General features: G+C 41.1%; 1 pseudogene; it reads left to right on the plus strand.

Moving 5' to 3' along the window:
- LOC8061729 lies at positions 1783–4068 on the plus strand (annotated as a pseudogene).

The following is a 20236-nucleotide window of genomic DNA, read 5'->3' on the forward strand; positions in this document are numbered from 1 at the left end:
TATAATATATATAGATATATATATATTATACGGATAATATATATATGTAGTTTCATACTTTATTTATGTCCAATAATGACGCTCTCGTATAGGTGCAACGTATATGGATAATTGCGGCGTATACGATTAAATTGGAGAACATATACAATTGAAAACCAAAATCTATAAAGAAATGAAAAAGAAAAAGAAAAAGAAAAAAAAACCTTTAGTCCCGGTTGGGAATACCAACCGAGACTAAAAAGGGTGGCCAGGGGTGGCGCCACGTCACTGCCTGGTGCCCCCTGTAGTCCCTGTTGGTATTACCAACCAGGACTAACTGTCTCCATTTAGTCTCGGGTCAGAGAGCTGGGACTAAATGTGGGACTTTTAGTCCCGATCCCTTAGTCCCGGCTCGCCACTCGGGACTACAAGTTGTTTTTGACCGGGACAAAAGGCCTGTCCTGTACTGGTGGCTGAAGAATCGATCAATTGTTCGCCATCTGAACCTAACTACTACTAAAACTATATTTCTAGAGCCGGGTAAATATATATACAATCGGCACTATAGCTGCTTAAGCTGTCCCTCGAAATGCATTTATAGAGGTAGCTGTTATTCCCTGCCATCTCTAAAAAATGCCCTAATTTTAGAGGTGTCTATGTTTCCAGCCATCTCTAAAAATAGGGGTTACATATACTAAAATTCTAATTTTTCAAACGTCCACACCAATAAAAGGTTTTTGGATCTGCAAAAGTCATGTAACTTTGCAACTGATAGCATTTTCATTAAAATTCAACTATGCATGGAAAATTATGTTTCAGGTTCTTACATTTGAAATTCGAGTTTTAGAGATAACCTCGAATAGAGAAATTACCAAAACTAAATTATAGATCTCAAAAAGTTATGAAACTTTATAGTTACAACTTATCCATTTAAAATCCATTTCTGGTCTCAAATACTTATTTAAAAACCAGATGGATAATAAATAAAGGAGGACGAACGTCCGAAATAGACACTGTGGAGTGGTTCGAGGAGAAATACATGATAAATAATGGAGGAGCAATGCTATTTTTCTGCCCACACTTTTGATTTCTGGTCAATGATATTTGTAGAGGCGGCTCAGAATCTACAAATTGTTGATTATTATTGTAGATTTATAGAGATGAAAAAGCAGAGACGGCTAGGGCAGATGCGTCTATAGCTTGGCCACGTACGCTGCCAATCAACAACTCACTCTAACGGATCCAAGGAGACCGTTTCAGGGGTACGCGGCGGCTTGTGCAGCCAGACCGTACGTGCATTGGCCGACGGCGGAAATATAAAAACGCTAGGACTAACGTGGACGAGCTGCTAAGCTAGGCGTCCAAGACCAATCATTCCAAGTTATTATCGACCGGATGGTGGGTGGCAGCATGACAAATTCAAAAAAAAAAAATACCCACGTTTACATTCCCGATCACGAAATGCTGAACCAAACTAAAATGTGAATACAAAATAATATTAAATTCTGTTCAGTATAATAGTTTGATGTAGAATACACGTAAAGTGTAGAATAGTACTTGTATATATGTAAGTGTATCATATTATATTATTTATTATATTATTGTACACCGTAAGTCAAAACTGAACAGAAAAATACTGAATAAATACTGAATAGTACTAAACAACGTTTAGTATGGTCCAACACTACATCCAAGACATACACATCCCTCGTCGTTGCATTGGCATGCAGTTCTATAAATGCTTGAGGTATCCGCTGTAGATGAGCATCGCAGCAGCGCTCTAGCCGAGCGCGCATTGCAGAATTGAAGATAGCTTGCCTTTGCTTTGCATTCTCGATCGATCGCTTGCAATTTGCTCAAATCTAACCGAGAGCACACACATCATCATCATACACGATGGGCTTTGCAGCTAAGATGCCGGCTGCATGCCTCTGCTGGTTACTGCTACTAAGCATGGTGTTAGCCTTTGGAGTTGCAGCTAGCCCGGCGCAGGCCTCAAGGAATACTCACTATGACTTCGTTGTAAGTTATTCATCGATATATAGATCTCATTTCGACTTATATTACGACCAGTTTTATATTTCATTCAGAGATGCAGGCAGTTGCTTGAACAGTATGTAGCTAATAATATAACGCCGGCCGGCGTGTGATCAACTATTTTGCAGATAAAGGAGACGAAGGTTACCCGGCTGTGCCATGAGAAGACCATCCTGGCCGTGAACGGGCAGTTCCCCGGTCCGACCATCTACGCCCGCAAGGGCGATGTTGTCGTCGTCAACGTGTACAACCAGGGCAGCAGCAAGAACATCACCCTCCATTGGCACGGCGTGGACCAGCCACGGAACCCGTGGTCCGACGGGCCGGAGTACATCACGCAGTGCCCAATCAAGCCCGGCGCCAACTTGACCTACCGCATCATCTTCACCGAGGAGGAGGGCACGCTGTGGTGGCACGCGCACAGCGACTTCGACCGCGCCACCGTGCACGGCGCCATCGTCGTCCACCCTAAGCGTGGCTCGGTCTACCCCTACCCCAGGCCACACAAGGAGGTGCCCATCATCCTCGGCGAGTGGTGGAATGCAGACGTGGAGCAAGTTCTCCTCGAGGGCCAGCGGACCGGCGGCGACGTCAACGTCTCCGACGCCAACACCATCAATGGCCAGCCCGGCGACTACGCCCCGTGCTCCAAGAACGACACCTTCAGGATGCTCGTGGAACACGGCAAGACGTACCTGCTCCGGATCATCAACGCGGGGCTCGCCAACGACATGTTCTTCGCCGTCGCCGGACATCGCCTCACGGTGGTTGGCACTGACGGCCGCTACCTCAAGCCGTTCACCGTCGACCACATCATGATCTCCTCCGGACAGACCATGAACATCCTCCTCGAGGCCAACCACGCCACCAACGGTTCAGGCGACAACAGCCGCTACTACATGGCTGCAAGCCCGTTCTTCGCCAACGCACGACTACTCCCGTATGATGATAAAAACACAACAGCCATTCTAGAATACACGGACGCGCCTCCATCCACGGGGCCACACAGACTCCCCCGACCTGCCGGCTGTCGATGATGTTGATGCAGCAGCGGCATACATGGCGCAGCTTCGGTCTCTAGTCACCAAGGAGCACTCGATCGACGTGCCAGTGGAGGTCGGCAAGCACATGCTCATGATGATCTCCGTCAACACGCTCCCCTGTGGGGCCAACAAAACATGCAATGGCCCCAGAGGTGACCGTCTCGCAGCGAGCCTAAACAATGTCAGCTTCGTGGCGCCAACTGTCGACATCCTCGACGCCGTACTACGACTCCATCAGTGGTGTATACGAGCTGGACTTCCCCAACAAGCCGCCCTTATTCTTCAACTTTACTGCCCCCAAATCGCCCCAGGAGCTCCAGCTTACAATGCAGGGCACCAAGGTGAAGGTGGTGGAGTACGGTACCGTGGTGGAGGTGGTGTTCCAGGACCTCACCGGCGAGAGCCACCCCATGCACTTGCATGGCTTTAGCTTCTATGTGGTGGGCCGAGGGTTCGGTAACTTCGACAAGGACAAGGACCCGGCCACGTACAACCTGGTGGACCCGCCATACCAGAACACCGTCTCAGTGCCCCCGAGTGGCTGGGCTGCAATGCGCTTCCGCGCCATAAATCCTGGTAAGTAGTAGTGTCTATCCTAAATTAATATGGGCAACATTGCAATGCTTTTTTCTTATATGTGTTATACTATTTTTTCTTGTTTATTAGGTGTATGGTTTATGCATTGTCATTTCGATCATCACACGGTGTGGGGGATGAACACTGTGTTTATTGTGAAAAATGGCAAAACCCCAGATGCTCAAATGATGCCACGTCCTCCCAACATGCCCAAGTGCTAGTAAGGAAACAAGGGCATGAGCCATGCTGGCGCTTTGCATGCAAGACAATCCAGCAAGATATCTAATCTAACTAGATTGGTAATTGGTTTAATTATCTACGGCACAAATTTTATGTTGTGTGGTTTCATCAGATAAATTTAATTATATATCGTTTATGTTTATTTTTTCTTTTATTTGGTGGAACAGAAAAATATATTCGTTGTATTCGTTGTTTGTGCACGTCACTTTAGACCTTGTTCAATCTTCAAGTGTAACTAAAAATGTTTGTTACGGTACATTTTGTATCCTGTGAAAATTTAATATACATTCGTGCTTCATATATTTATTTATTTGTTTTTACCACAATAAGATCATGATTACTTAGGGAAAACATGTTTGATTACAACACTGTTCAAATATCTTTTTATTTTTAGACGATGGAATTAAAACACATTTGACCCCATCAGTTTAATATTGAAGATGGTTTTTCCGTTTATTATTATAGTAGATAATACCCACGTGTTTCTGCAGAAATTTTATAATACTACAAAGAAGATTATTCTGTAATGCTAAATAGGAGAAAATCATTTTAAGTAAGATGCATAAAGCCATGAATCCTGAAGTACCAATAATGAAATCAACAGGCTAGGGCAAGCAAAAGTTAAATTTAACCCGTCCTAATTAAAATTTGAAACTTAAAAGATTGATGAAACCATTCAACTGAAAACTTCCAGGGGCCACCCTATCGGAAGCAAACGTCAAAGCGCTTGAGATAACCGTTGCTGAAATATACAAATTTTAATACATACTTCGTTGCTGAGCTTGGTGACAAATTCTGTTGGCTTTCCTGACCGGAGAAATGAGGCGTGGATCGAGCTATGGACATCACAATTTATGGTGGAGAAAGCAGCTATAGATCCATAAAGGAGGTCCAAACAATGATCATTCGTATGTATATGCCCACACATAGTGAAAGAGATCGACATTTAGTCTTGTCTTTTAGGAGTCTTGGTTTTTCTTATACAAATTAAGTTTATAATAAGGTTGCTCATGTTCTAGAGAAGCAGGTAACATGTACACATATAGATCCGAGAAGTGGCATGTAACTCCCTGTAAGTGATCTTGTATTGTACGAGGCTTTGGCCAACTCACGCTAGTACAAAGAAGCTCTAAGCTGGCGGTGGAATTTAATTTTTACAGGCGGTTTCAATTAAAGAATACTTGTAAAAATAAATTGGCGGGCCCAACTCAAAAACCACCTGGGAAAATCAATTTTCACAGGCAGTTTTTCCTAACAAATCCGCATGTACAAATCATGTATTTCTACAGGCGGTTCTCCTAAGAAACCGCCTGTAAAAATCATATTTCTACAGACGGTTTCTTAAGAAATCCGCCTGTAGAAATAATTTGAAATTGAATTTTTTGAGTTTTCAAATGACCTCGTTTGAAAAAACCATCAAAATAAAAGTTGTAGATCTCGAAAAGTTATGAAACTTTGTAGTTGATAACTTTTTCATTTGAAATCATCTTGTCGTCGAAAACTACGTTTGAATTTCTCAAATTTAAAATTTAAATTTTGTAAATGACCTCGGATGGAGAAACTACCAATATAAAAGTTGTAGAACTTGAAAAGTTATGAAACTTTATAGTTGACAACTTTTCTATTGGAATCCGTTTAGGGTCTCAAATAATTAATATATGCTCGGTTTAGGATAATATGTGGGGAACTAAACTCTAATATAGTCACAATTGAGTGATAGGTGGAGTGGTAGAGGAGGCTACACGCAAGGGCAAGGTATCAGGTTTGAATTCCACCGACTGCGAAGCACATGATTTTACGCGAAAAAAGCATGATTTCCCTGTAATTAAAATCTTTTCGATTTTACGCCAAAAAGCGTGATTTCCCTGTAATTAAATTTTTGTTTCTATTTTTAAAAGTCGATTTTGTATTTTCTATAAATGGATTTCTACAGGCGGTTCACTTAACTCAGCCGCCTGTAGAAATAAATTTCTACAGGCGGTTCTCAGCTATCCGCCTGTGGAAAAGTTTATTCGTCAATCCGTGTGTAGAAAGGGGTTGCGAACCGCCTATATAGTACCTGTACTAGTGTGAGTTAATGAAACACAAGTACATATAAAAAAAGTGACCGAGGGTGAAACAAAATTGAGATACAGAAAGTGAACAATATAGACAATAATTTAACCAAGATTTCTAAATCAATTAGCAAACTAAATCAGCCATTTTCCGTTTTAGAGCCAAATTGATGGTCGAATTCGCCCTCGCTCTACAATGATTGGGTCGGCTTATTGATCTGAATATCGGATTCACTGATCATGCTAATTGGTTAACGGGCTAGACAAACAGACAGTCCAAGTTTTGGACCACCGGCCGGTTTTACCAACAAGCAAATGGGCTGAGGTTTTATAGCTCGCCTCATCAAGGGCATACTCGTGGGTCTTTGTCGATGATGGGTGTGTTTGGTTGGTGTTGATAAATCTTACTCCTCCTATGCACAGTATTTAATTAACTTGTCAAATAGCAACAAATCACTCTAACATTTCTAAGCACAAAGCAGGTTGTCATCCCTAATTATATTGCTAGGAATTTAATATAGATTCACATGTTCTACTGTAAAAGACAGAGAATAACAAATATGAATATAATTATAAACTAAATGGGTTCTGCAAGCGAACAAATAATTATACCGTTGTAGTATTTTATCTAGGGAAGTATCTAGGTTGTCGATTATATTTATACCACTGAGAAGGCTAAGTGTTAAACTATATTCTATTATATTGATAGGAAACTATATAGGATAATATATGATATTACCCAAATCGTATAGTCTACTTCATAACAGGCAGAGGTCATAAGATAAATATAGATAAATAATAATGGTAGCATAATCATCAAGTATCATAAATGAAGATAATCATCAGAGCATCTACTAGTCATAATCATAGTCAGCTAATGGATAAACTAGGGAGTTGGATCTAAGATAATTCTATAACTACGCCAATGAATAACTCTAATTAGTGCAATTACATCTAGAAATCATCGTTAAGTCAACCCTATATCATAATTATATGTAAAGAGGCATCAACTAATGAGGGTTTTAAGACGCAACTATCACCTCCTTCGCGACCGCGCCCATGCTAGCACTACGTACAAAGGATGGACTATAGAGGAACCAACGCAGCTGTCACCTACGCGGACTACCACACGACCCGACACGTCAGGGGGCACTCGCAGACAAACAAGATATCTAGACACCACGTCTACATATTGTCTATCATCTATCCAACGATCGATTAAGTAAACGTTGTACGAGTAATTACATGAATTCAATAAGATCAAACCAACTATCCTAGACATATAATCAAAGTAGACAATGACTAATGTAATTAAGAACATATGAATATATTAAGAATAAAGTCTCCCTAAAATATAATTGAATACTATAAAGTAAGAACTAGATCTATTACCGAACTCTTGCGCTCTAGACCAACACCAGGGGCTCCAGATCCCGATGAAGAACTAGATCTCCTCTACTTCTAATCTAACTAACTAGAACTATGAACTAGAAGGTTCTTGATGAACTTGAAGGCACTTGATACTTGATGGCTTGAGGCCTTGATGAATAATGAATTGGTTGATGATGTTCTCTCCAGGGGGTCTACCCACGTATTTATAGTCCAGTGGGATTCGTGTGCGCCGTAGGATCAAACCGACTTAAGCAAGGGCCGAGATTACTCCTCAAAGGCGGTGGAGGAAGCTTCCAGAAGGGGGGGGAGCAAACCCTAATAGCAGGTGGCCGCCCGGCCCCACCTGGCTGCTGCTGGCTCCCCCCTCACGTCGGGAGTCTTCTAGAGTGTTCCTGAATCCTCTCGCGCTGTTTCCCGTGGCGGATACGTTTCCGTGTTTGTTTTGCACTAGAATCCCTCTTTTTCAGCTTTCCTGAAATTCACTCTAGAAAATACAGAATATACAAAACTCATGGATTGTTAGTTTAAACCCTATACTAGTGTGTATTCTTGTTCTCCTTCAGGTTTAGAGTTATAATAAAAGTTGACGTTATCGACCGCCAACAGTTGGGTCTTTGGGTTGGCTTTTTGTTTAGTTGGGCCAATGTGGATTATTTGGTTAGCTCGCTAGCCTACTTAGCTAGGCTCTAGGAAGCTATAAGTGCCCCCCTTGCCAGGTCCGGATTGAATCACCAGGTTGGTGTTTCCTCTGGAGCTAGGCTACGCTCGGCCTTCTTCGTGTGTCTCCTCACCACCCCAACTCCACCCCTGCTTGGCCTCACCATCCCATCCCTCCTCCGCCACCGTCGCTCTACTCCACGCGCGCCCCTTTTCCCCCGCCGCCGCACACGACACAGGCGGAGAACGAGCCAGAGGTGGCGCTGTCGCCCCCAAACTCCCCACCAAATTTGCCTTCTCCTCCCCCACATCCCATGGCGCCCGTCGTGACGGTCACCGGTGCCGAGGACTCCGACCGTCTCACATCCCACGCCGTCCACCCACAGAAGTTGTGGGAGCTCGCGGCCGCCCCTTCTTTGTGGCCTTCTCCATCGCTATCATGCCGCTCTTAGCCGTGGCACGCCGATCCGCCGGATCCGACCACGCCGCTCGCTTCCCGTTTTGGCGGCTGGACGAGGAGGACGTGGCGGTGATGGTGGTGGCGGAGGCCCTAGATGTTCTCTCCCTCGCTCTCCCCACCGTCAAGACCAATGGGGGCTCCCGCGCCACATGGAAGGTGGCGGAGGCCCTGGATCTCCCCTTTGCTACCTTCTGCCGCCATGAGCATGCTGCATGGCCAGCCACACCACCACGGTGGGAAGGAGACGCCCGAGGACCGCCACCACCTAGGGGGTCATCGACACCGACAACTTCGATTCCAACTCGGAGGGCTCAGAGTACAACGAGGAGCGGTCGGTGTCCCCGCCCCCACCGCATGTGCCGTCGCACCACCACCACGTGCTGGCGCTGGTGGCGCAGCAGCCCCAACCGCCGTCCTACTTCACGGTGGTGAGGAGGAGGCAAACGACGATGACCTCCATGCTCACCCTACTCGAGGAAATGTCTGAAAGAGGGTAATCCTACCAATTGAGAGAAGAGGTAACTCTATCTCAATAAATCAGGCAACCAAACATACTCTAAGGCTAGCCAGGCTGATATAGTACACGCAACCAAACAAGCAAGCATTGGTTAGCTAGGGACAGGCTTGGACTAGCCAGGCTTAGTTTGGCTAGCCAGGGTTGTCTAGGAAATGAACCAAATACACCCAATGTAGCCAAAGGCGGCATGACCGACTTGTTGTTGATCATCAACATGAGGACAAGATCACTAAGTACTTGTTTGGTATTGCAAATAAACATCTAGTAAAGCAAGTGTTGATTTCCCTTTATGAGTTGTAAATTGTGTTATGCACTTTGTTAATGTTGGTATTTCTTAACGTCTACTAGAAGATTTAGCAAGGGCACTGTTGGGTATTCTTAACATCATTACCAAAAGTAGACAGTTTTCTAATTCTAGTAACGGTGCCAAAAATGCCAAACCTATCCCTCATACCACTTAAGCCAAGTTGTCATCCCCAGCATGACATGAGAGACGCGGTATTGAAATATGCAATTGCTCTTCTAAATAAATAATGAATGGGATCTGCAAACGCATAGATTAATACCGATGTAGCATTTTAACCGGGAAGTATTCCAGGTATCGTTATTTATATTTTTACCACTGGGAAGGGATTAGCAATCATCAATATTGATTACAGAATAGAATATGAGATTGAGTATCTATCATTGCATATATAATTGAGAACATTGTATCTAACTCTTTCATACAGGGATAAGTGTCACATAAAAGATATATGAAGTAATGAATAGTGACAAAGATAATTAATCTGATCAGCATAACTTAGCCACATATAAATATGATAAGCACCTCAATTAGATACTCTAGAAAGTCATTAGCATGGTATTAGAACAAACTACAAGAATATTTCCTAAGTTATTCTCAACTATATAGTCTAGCATTATCATAGTTAGTGCAAGCATACTTAGCAATCATTGTGAGACAAGACTACGCCCATGCATAGTGATATTACCAAGGTAAATGAGAAACATAGCAATCACTCCCCTGTAATAATATTGCTCTGCCAGCCCAATACACGAGAGGGGGACTATATAAGAATCAATGAAGCTGTCACTATCACGAACTACCCCATGATCTGGCATATTGGGTACAATCGCAGATAAATACGGTATAAGCACCACGCCTACACAATATCTATCATTTACCCATGGATCCGATGGATAAACGCTATATGATCCTAAACATGTATATAAATACAATCTAACTAAGCCAAGTACATAACTATGATAAACTAAGAACAATATAATCTTGAATATAAACAAGTAGAGCAAAGTCATAAGCAATATATTGAAGCAGAACAAAGTCATATTCATAATATTGAAGAACAAAGATAATTAGAAGAACAATTAGAAGCACAATTAGAGAATTACCAAGAATCCTCTTGACAGATTTGGAAACCAATCGAAGATTGACTCCTTCTAGTTCTAATCCTATGTAGCTATGCTAATCTAGATGTTTAATTGATGTGGTGGCTCTAATCTTGATCAGAGGCTTCTTGTCCCTTGAGGAATAATGAATTAGGGTTGAGAGGCTCTCTCCTCCAGGGGCCAGGGGGTCTGGTTTTATAGTCCCTTCAAGTGAATATGAGCCGTTGGATCAAATCGACATAGATTGAACGGTTATCTTTGATCCTTTAGGTCGGTGGAGATCTTCCCCGAAACAGAGTCCTGATTGGACTCAGCAGGAGGGCGGGCGCCCAGTGCCTGGCCCCGTTCGGCCTCCGCTTCCTTCCCGTGGCTTCTGGAGTCTTCTAGATGTAAGATAATTGCGCGGCACGTTAATATCTCTATGTAATCCCGACGTGTGGGCCTTTCTTCCGTATTTCCTGATAACCCCCTGCAGAAATAGACAAACACCAAAACTCATGGAATTCTATCAGATAAAACCCTAAGTCTAGATGTTGATTTCATTTGGATCCTTTTCTTTGTTTATTTGATAATTAAATTTGATACTTAATGACCGTCAACAAACTCCCCCAAGCTTACCTCTTGCTCGTCCCTGAGCAAGGATAGATTAGAAGTTGCTGCAATATCTTTAAAAATTGACGGTACACGTGCTTTTAAATGAGGTCTCATCTCTGAGTTAGAGTAAACTATCAAGACTTAAAACTTACTTACTTTACCTTTCACCATGGAACTTGTAACCGTCACTTCTGTCTTGAGTGGTTAAAAGATAGAACAGTCTAGTCAAGTGCCATGTCTCTTATTCTTGATCAGCTATAGCTCTGGAGTTTTTACAGATTTTCAAATAAAACTCAGAGATTCCTTGTATGATTCTCTCAAATCTCTCTTGTGGTATTTCTGGATCCTTACCAAGGCAGTGATGGTATATGCCTTCTCTCAAAAAGTATGTGGTATTTGTGGTATGAAGCATAGTGACATTGCCATCTCTCTCACCCTACTCTAATAAGGCTTTAATAACTGGAGCTCATAGGTGGGAGATAAAGTATACATACTTACAAGACATTTATTGCATAGTCAAACCATGGATCCAAAGAAACAAATCAATAAGTCAAATCAAGATGTGCATGTGTGGCGAATGAATGGTGTATGGTGATGACAATGGTGGAAGTCTAATTCTACTTTTGCTCTTTGAGGGGATACATACCTTCCTTGCTTTTTGAAACTTTATGAGGAGAATGAGATGCTCTTCTTTTTCTTTTCTCTCAGGTGGGTATCTTGTACCCCTAATTCTACTGTCGGACACTTGTCCATTTTTACCTCTCATCTCACTTTTTCTTTTCTTTTGAGGTTCCGGGCACTTGCCCCTTTTTATTTCCTCGTATACTTTTTTCTTCTTTTTTTAGAGCACTCATCTCTTGAGATAATATAGCAAGTGGTAGTAACAAGATAACTTGAGCATTTATTTCACAAGGAAAAACAGAAATATTTTTGGTTATTCTCTCCTGGATTAGGAGTAGAATATTTTTGGGTGGTTCTGGAGATGGAAATGGATGGATATATGTGGATGGTACTTCCGGAGTAGAAGTAGCATATATGAGTGAACGTGCAAGTGAATCTTGATTTAACCACATGACAAGCTCCTAAGGGTCTACACAGCTTGACCACACTCAATGCTCATAAGCAGTAAAGTAAATGTGTGGCTCAAAGTCTAGCAAGCATGTATATATGGCTGTGGTAGGAATTTAAACTCTCATCATACAGGAACTCATCGTGCAATATTTTAAAGATTTTAAAAGATAAAATTCTCTGGAATTCTAGCATCTCTAGGAACAGATAAACAACAGCTCAACCTTCCCATATCGTATCCGTTAACAACTTAGACTTCAGATCAAGTTTTTATCCCACAAGTTTAGGTTTAGAGCAAGCTTTAAATTATAACAGTTATATCTAAACTTGAGAGAGAACTCAAATTTTAAAAATTAGGCAGAGCAACTATTCATCATATCCATGCTAGAGTTTTATTTAGATACAGATTAGCATAGCCACTTTATTTATTTATTAAACACACTAAGCAAAAGACAAATATATAAGCATAAAATCTTTATTTGTTTTTCCATAATTATGTATATCTATATTTTAATATAGTATAAGTATAAAGATAGATAGAAATACTTATCGGGATAAATGGGGGTGCTCTACCCCAAGCTGAATTTTGACGTAATTTCCCTTGATGTAGCTAGCAGGTGGCAGAGGTGTATTTGAAAGTCGGCAGCACCCTGACAGCAATTAGAATGTCCTCCGTCTGCTAGTCTTCTTGATTCTTAAATTCTGTGGAGCTCAAATAGACAACAGAGCTTGTGGAACTGATTAAGTGTTAGCATAAATATCTAGCCTTTATCATGTTGAGACTCCTTAATAAATTACTCCCTATTTTTATATTTTCGTTTTATAAAGCAGAAAAATATTTATTTTATTTTTATGCCCCCACAGTGAATGTACTTATGGGTTTTATGCCACTCGTATACTCACATGGGGCTTACTGGTTTTTATATTTTTATTTTCTTTTTATGATGGTATGAACATAATTAACTAAGTAAACTAGTTGACATAATTGAAAAGAAAAGGATAATACCAAGTTTACCTCTTGGCAAGGCGTTCGGTGTTTTTAAGTCCTCCGAACGGGACTCTCCATTTTCTCAATTATCCTGGGATTCGTTGGGTGGCGTAGTCGGTACTTCCGGCGGCGCCTCCTCTTCATGTATGGTTATCTTCTCTTCCCACACGTGACTCGGTGCTATGGTCTTCTTTGGATAATTCTGTTTAAACTCTACGTCTTCTGACCTTACAACTTCTCCTTCATAGTCTGCCCATCCATCCTTGATGATTTGGCTCCTCTGGTTGCGGTTGCGTCGTTTTCTGACCTGCTTAGATTCTTCAAAGATGTAGTTAGGGTCAGTAAAATAACGGCGTACCTTCTCTGAGGGGAAGTGCATATGGACTTCTCCGGTTCCAATGTAGATAATTGCTTTAACGGTACTGAGGAACGGTCTTCTAAGGATGATGGGCGGATCGTACTCATCTTCTTCCAGGTCAATAACTTGAAAGTCTGTGTAGACAAAATGATCGTCTATTTTGATAGAGACATCAGTTACTATTCCTTTAACCTCTCGAAATGTCTGATCTGCCATCTGGAGCTGAATGTATGTTGGTTTCAGGGGCATGGTTCCGAACAAGAGCCGATAGGTGACTGCGGCCATTATGTTGACGCCCGATCCGGTGTCGCAAGTCGTCTTGTAGAAGTTGTATCCATTTATGGAGCAATAGATGCTTGGCATTCCTGGGTCGTCCTTCTTAGTCAAAAACGGTGACTTAAGTTGTTGATCTTGGCCTCCATGAACTGCAGTGACCATCTTAGCTGACTCGGTCCACACTTGCTTGTTCCTGTTTCTCCTGTTGGTCCTCTTCCTTGATTCACGTCTGGATTGATCTGGGATTTGTGTAGTCTTGTTCTTGAAGAAAAACGTCTCCTTCCTCCCTTTGATGTAGAAACTGATCTTGGCAGCACTAGCGTAGATGACAGCTCCCGAGGTATTCAAGAATGGCCTCCCTAAGATGATAGGTGCTCTCTCATCATTACCGGTCTCTATCACCACGAAGTCTGCTAGGGCGTACAAGGTACCAACTCGGACACAAAGGTTCTTCAATATTCCTTTTGGAAAACTTATCGTCTGATCTGCAAACTGCAAACACATGGTTGTTTCTAATAAAGGATATGTAAAGAATTTTTCATAGAGTACCCTAGGTATAATGTTGACGCTAGAGCCAAAGTCACAGAGTGCTTCTGGGACGTTCACCATGCCGATAGAAATCGGGATGACAGGGCGTCCTAGATCACCTCTCTTGACCGGTAGATGGTCAGTAGTAACTTCAGTGACAGGGTTACTCCAATTACCTGCATCAAACATGTCTACAAGATTTGCAGATTCTAATCCTTCCGATTGTGATGGTATACCGGGGTTAGTAGCAGGAACAACAACAGCTATTTGATTTAACTGAGATTCAATTATTTTATTAAAGCTAATTTGATTCTTGATGGCAGTAGAGAAATTATCCATTCTATTATTTATATTTTCTAACATTTTATCATTAGATGCCAATTTCTTAGATAGGTTATCCATTAGCTTTCCTTGATTAGACACTAACTCTCTCAAAGGTGAAAAATTATTAGTATTGTTGTAAGAATTGTTACCTTGATAATTACCTGAGTAGTTAGGCCTCTGTTGATTCCAAACTTGATTTTGTTGAGGACGGTTGTAGTAGTTGTTGTTGTTATTGTTGATGTAGTTCACATCCTCAAGCATCTCAGGGCAGTGATTGCCTGAGTATCTAGTATCTCCATACTCGTCACAAGTCATGTGAGAGTCATAGATGTGCATAACTTCTTTCTTATCTCCGGCTCTATCATCGAGCTTCTTCATGAGCAGGTCTAGCTTTGTAGATAGCATGTCTACCTCCTTGAGCTGATGCATACCTCCACCTCTCTTGCGTGTCTGGGTCCTCTCTTCCTTCCAGCCTTGATTGGACGCCATCTTCTCCACAAGAGCTGTGGCTTGTGATATGGTAAGTGATAGGAATGCTCCTCCGGCTGCAGCATCCATGATCTCTCGGGCACAGTTGCCGAGCCCATGATAAAACGTCTGCATTAGTAGCCAGCTCTCCATTCCATGATGGGGACATTCTAGGATATAGTCTTGAAAGCGCTCTCATGCTTCTGGAACAGATTCATCATTTTGTTGCTGAAAACTTGTAATCTTCCCACGGAGAGCATTGGTCTTGCCCATGGGAAAGAACTTAGCCAAGAAGTTTGTTGAGCAGAGTGCCCACGTAGTATTCTTCTCCTTTGTAGCGTAGAACCACTGCTTCGCTCTCCCTAATAGTGAGAATGGGAAGAGACGAAGTAGTATAGCATCTCTGGGGACTCCTGATATGGTAAATGTGTTGCAAATCTCTAGGAAGTGTTGGAGATGAGCACTAGCATCTTCGTGTGCCTTCCCATAGAACTGGTTGGATTGCACCATGTTGATAAGTCCAGGCTTGAGCTCAAAGTTGCCATCGATCTCTGCAGCAGGTCCAGTGCGTATGTTGTCCGTAGTGGGAGCTGAGAACTCACGGATCGATTTGTTCGCCATGGCTTCGGGCTCTGAAGACAAGTTCTGGTGATCTTCTTGATTGGATGAAGCTTCTTGCTGAAGTGTTGATGATCTCTTCTTGAGCTTGGCTCTTGTTTTTCTGAATAATGCTTCGGGATTGTCAACAAAATTTCCTAGAACATGTCTTCTATTCATACATTCCCCTGCATAAGATAAAATAGAAAATATCGGGATAAAACTGTATGAGAGAATAGATAAGCTCAATCATATTAGTGATGCGAATGATAACTCGAAAATCTATATCCATTCTTGATTAGTAATCAACCTTCTCCGGCAATGGCGCCAAAAATGCTTGTTGGGTATTCTTAACATCATTACCAAAAGTAGACAGTTTTCTAATTCTAGTAACGGTGCGAAAAATGCCAAACCTATCCCTCATACCACTTAAGCCAAGTTGTCATCCCCAGCATGACATGAGAGACGCGGTATTGAAATATACAATTGCTCTTCTAAATAAATAATGAATGGGATCTGCAAACGCATAGATTAATACCGATGTAGCATTTTAACCGGGAAGTATTCCAGGTATCGTTATTTATATTTTTACCACTGGGAAGGGATTAGCAATCATCAATATTGATTACAGAATAGAATATGAGATTGAGTATCTATCATTGCATATATAATTGAGAACATTGTATCTAACTCTTTCATACAGGGATAAGTGTCACATAAAAGATATATGAAGTAATGAATAGTGACAAAGATAATTAATCTGATCAGCATAACTTAGCCACATATAAATATGATAAGCACCACAATTAGATACTCTAGAAAGTTATTAGCATGGTATTAGAACGAACTACAAGAATATTTCCTAAGTTATTCTCAACTATATAGTCGAGCATTATCATAGTTAGTGCAAGCATACTTAGCAATCATTGTGAGACTAGACTATGCCCATGCATAGTGATATTAGCAAGGTAAATGAGAAAGGAAAAAGTCTACATAACCCCCCAAACTATCTAGGGTGGAATACTTCACCCCCCAAACTATAAAACCGGATATTCTACCCCCTGAACTTTTAAAACCGGTCAAATAACCCCCTTGAGTGGTTTTAGAGGGTGGTTTTGTCTTTTTCTTTTTTATTTATTTCCGCTGAATCTTTGAAAAATCAAAATAAATCACAGAAAAATCATAAAATAAAACATTCAATTTTTTTGGACTCCTGGTGAGTAGATCTACATAGTGAATATATAATATGATATACTTTAGTACAAAGTTTTTTCTGTAGCTTTAAATCTATGTTTTTCTGTAATAAATTAGAATAATTCATATATGTAGTTTCTATAGTCCAATTGTGGTAAAATTTTTATGGTAGGCTCATTATTGTTTGCTTGAACTGTGGTAAAAATTTTATACTCATTGGATCACATATAACTTAGTTATATATAAAGCATAGATTTAACAAGAATAAAATTAATAAATCTATAACTAAATTATGCTTCATCCAATGGATACGAAACTTTTACCATAGTTCAAGCATACAATAATGAGCCCACCATAAAAAATTTACCACAATTGAACCACAGGAACTACATATATGAATTATTCTTTTTAATTATAGAAAAAAATAGATTTAAATCTACAAAAAACTTTGTACTAAAGTATACCATATTATATATTCATTGTGTAGATCTACTCATCAGAAGTCCAACAAAATTGAATTTTTGATTTTATAATTTTTCTGTGATTTATTATGATTTTTTAAAAATTGAGCGGAAATAAATAAAAAAGAAAAAGACAAAACCACCCTCTAAAACCACTTTAGGGGGTTATTTGACCGGTTTTGAAAGTTCAGGGGGTAGAATATCCGGTTTTATACTTTGGGGGATGAAGTATTCCACCTTAGATAGTTTGGGGGGTTATGTAGACTTTTTCCAAATGAGAAACATAGCAATCACTCTCCTGTAATAATATTGCTCTGCCATCCCAATACATGAGAGGGGGACTATATAAGAATCAATGAAGCTGTCACTATCACGAACTACCCCACGATCTGGCATATTGGGTACAATCGCAGATAAATACGGTATAAGCACCACGCTTACACAATATCTATCATTTACCCATGGATCCGATGGATAAACGCTATACGATCCTAAACATGTATATAAATCCAATCTAACTAAGCCAAGTACATCACTATGATAAACTAAGAACAATATAATCTTGAATATAAACAAGTAGAGCAAAGTCATAAGCAATATATTGAAGCAGAACAAAGTCATATTCATAATATTGAAGAACAAAGATAATTAGAAGAACAATTAGAAGCACAATTAGAGAATTACCAAGAATCCTCTTGAGAGATCTGGAAACCAATCGAAGATTGACTCCTTCTAGTTCTAATCCTATGTAGCTATGTTAATCTAGATGTCTAATTGATGTGGTGGCTCTAATCTTGATCAGAGGCTTCTTCTCCCTTGAGGAATAATGAATTAGGGTTGAGAGGCTCTCTCCTCCAGGGGCCAGAGGGTCTGGTTTTATAGTCCCTTCAAGTGAATATGGGCCGTTGGATCAAACTGACATAGATTGAACGGTTATCCTTGATCCTTTAGGTCGGTGGAGATCTTCCCCGAAACGGAGTCCTCATTGGACTCAGCAGGAGGGCGGGCGCCCAGTGCCTGGCCCCGTTCGGCCTCCGCTTCCTTCCCGTGGCTTCTGGAGTCTGCTAGATGTAAGATAATTGCGCGGCACATTAATATCTCTATGTAATCCCGACGTGTGGGCCTTTTTTCCGTATTTCCTGATAACCCCCTGCAGAAATAGACAAACACCAAAACTCGTGGAATTCTGTCAGATAAAACCCTAAGTCTAGATGTTGATTTCATTTGTATCATTTTCTTTGTTTATTTGATAATTAAATTTGATACTTAATGACCGTCAACAGGCACAAAATTACTGTTGTAGCTTTCACTCAAAAGTATTCAGGCTGTTGTATTTTTCACAGGGAACAAAGGTACTTCTAGCTAGTTCATCTAAGGACAACATAAAGGTAAAGTTGGAAAGGGTCGAGATGGATTCCTATGGCTTTTGGGTCTTATGCTGAGAAGATAAACTACACTTTTATTTGCTTACTTCGGGCATCGGATCACACCTGGACTGCCAGGGAAGGCTGGCCTATGTTGCTCTATGCCATACGTGGACGTGGGAGATTACGAGGAACGGACTGGGCTATCACCACCTGCCACAGGCTCCCATCACATATATCTCTTACAACTCTACTAGCTATCTAGGCCCTAAGCCCTTGGAATGATGCTCAAGTGGGAGTGCTATGTGCCTTGAGGAGGTGTGTTATAGAGGAGGGGTTGCCCCTCTATTTATACAGGGAGCATGGTGGTGCTAGGAGCTATTCTTGGTGGGAAGACATAGCTGCATCGCCTTTGCATTGCCTCGCCACCGTCTTCATGTGGCATATTGTGGGGTGGACATGCATCATGTGTTGGTGGTGCTTTGCCCCGGTGGAGTCGAGTTGATGGGCGTCTTTGTTATTCCTTTGCACAAATCAGCATTAGAAAGTGCATTTCGATGAATTTCTCCATGTACTTGTCTTGGCCATTTTCTCCATTTGCTTAGCCCTGATTTGGCTTGGTAGTAGGCCTTCCCCCCACTTAGGCTCTTTTGATTTACGCAATATGGTGTCACGCTTTGTTTCTTTACGCATTTTCAATGTGTTTTCCATGTATTCAATAAATGCCCTCCTATAATTTGTCGAACACCAAAACTTGTGGAGATTGTTAGTTCTAAAGCCATATTTCTAAGTTTAGTGGTAGTATGCTAGGATTTTATGCAACTATTGGTGGTAAAATATCTGAGTTAAGCACTGCCAATAGTAAACTAGATCGTGGCCCCCATGCGTAGGGTGTGGCACGTGTAGTGTTGGTTTTGCGGTGTAGGACATCATTGCAAACAGATCACTACGTACAACACAGAAGAGTCTCAAATGGAGGGTGATCCCACCTCATTTGAAGAATCCATGAGAAGCGATCATTCATCAAAGTGGCTTAAAGCCATGGAAGATGAATTGGAATCAATGAGGACTAACGAAAATAGTAGGGTGCAAATGGGTCTACAAAACAAAATGTGTCTCCCAAATGAATATTGAAAGGTATAAAGCGCGACTTCTGGCAAAAGGTTTCACACAAAGGGAGGGAAGTGATTACAATGAGATATTTTCTCCAGTCTCATGTAAATATTCCTTCAGAATCATAATGGCTTTAGTGGCACATTATGATTTAGAGTTACATTAGATGGATGTAAAGACGACATTCCTCAATGGAGATTTGGAGGAAAACGTTTACATGGCACAATAGAAAGGTTTTGTCATGGAAGGTAAAGAACAAATGGGATGCCGCTTAAAGAAATTGATTTATGGGTTGAAGCAAGCTTCAAGATAGTGGTACTTGAAGTTTGACAAAACCATAAAGCATTTTGGGTTGAAAGAGAACACTGAGGACAATTGCGTATATTCAAAGTTTAAGAGTGGAAAGTTTATCTTCCTAATCCTGTATGTGGATGATATCCTAATTGCTAGTAGTGATATCAGTCTACTACTGGAGAGAAAGAAGTTTTTGTCCTCAAAGTTTGACATGAAAGATCTTGGTGAAGCTTCATTTGTTTTGGGC

This window comes from Sorghum bicolor, chromosome 5, assembly GCF_000003195.3.
Source record: "Sorghum bicolor cultivar BTx623 chromosome 5, Sorghum_bicolor_NCBIv3, whole genome shotgun sequence".
In the NCBI taxonomy this organism is placed as follows: domain Eukaryota; kingdom Viridiplantae; phylum Streptophyta; class Magnoliopsida; order Poales; family Poaceae; genus Sorghum; species Sorghum bicolor.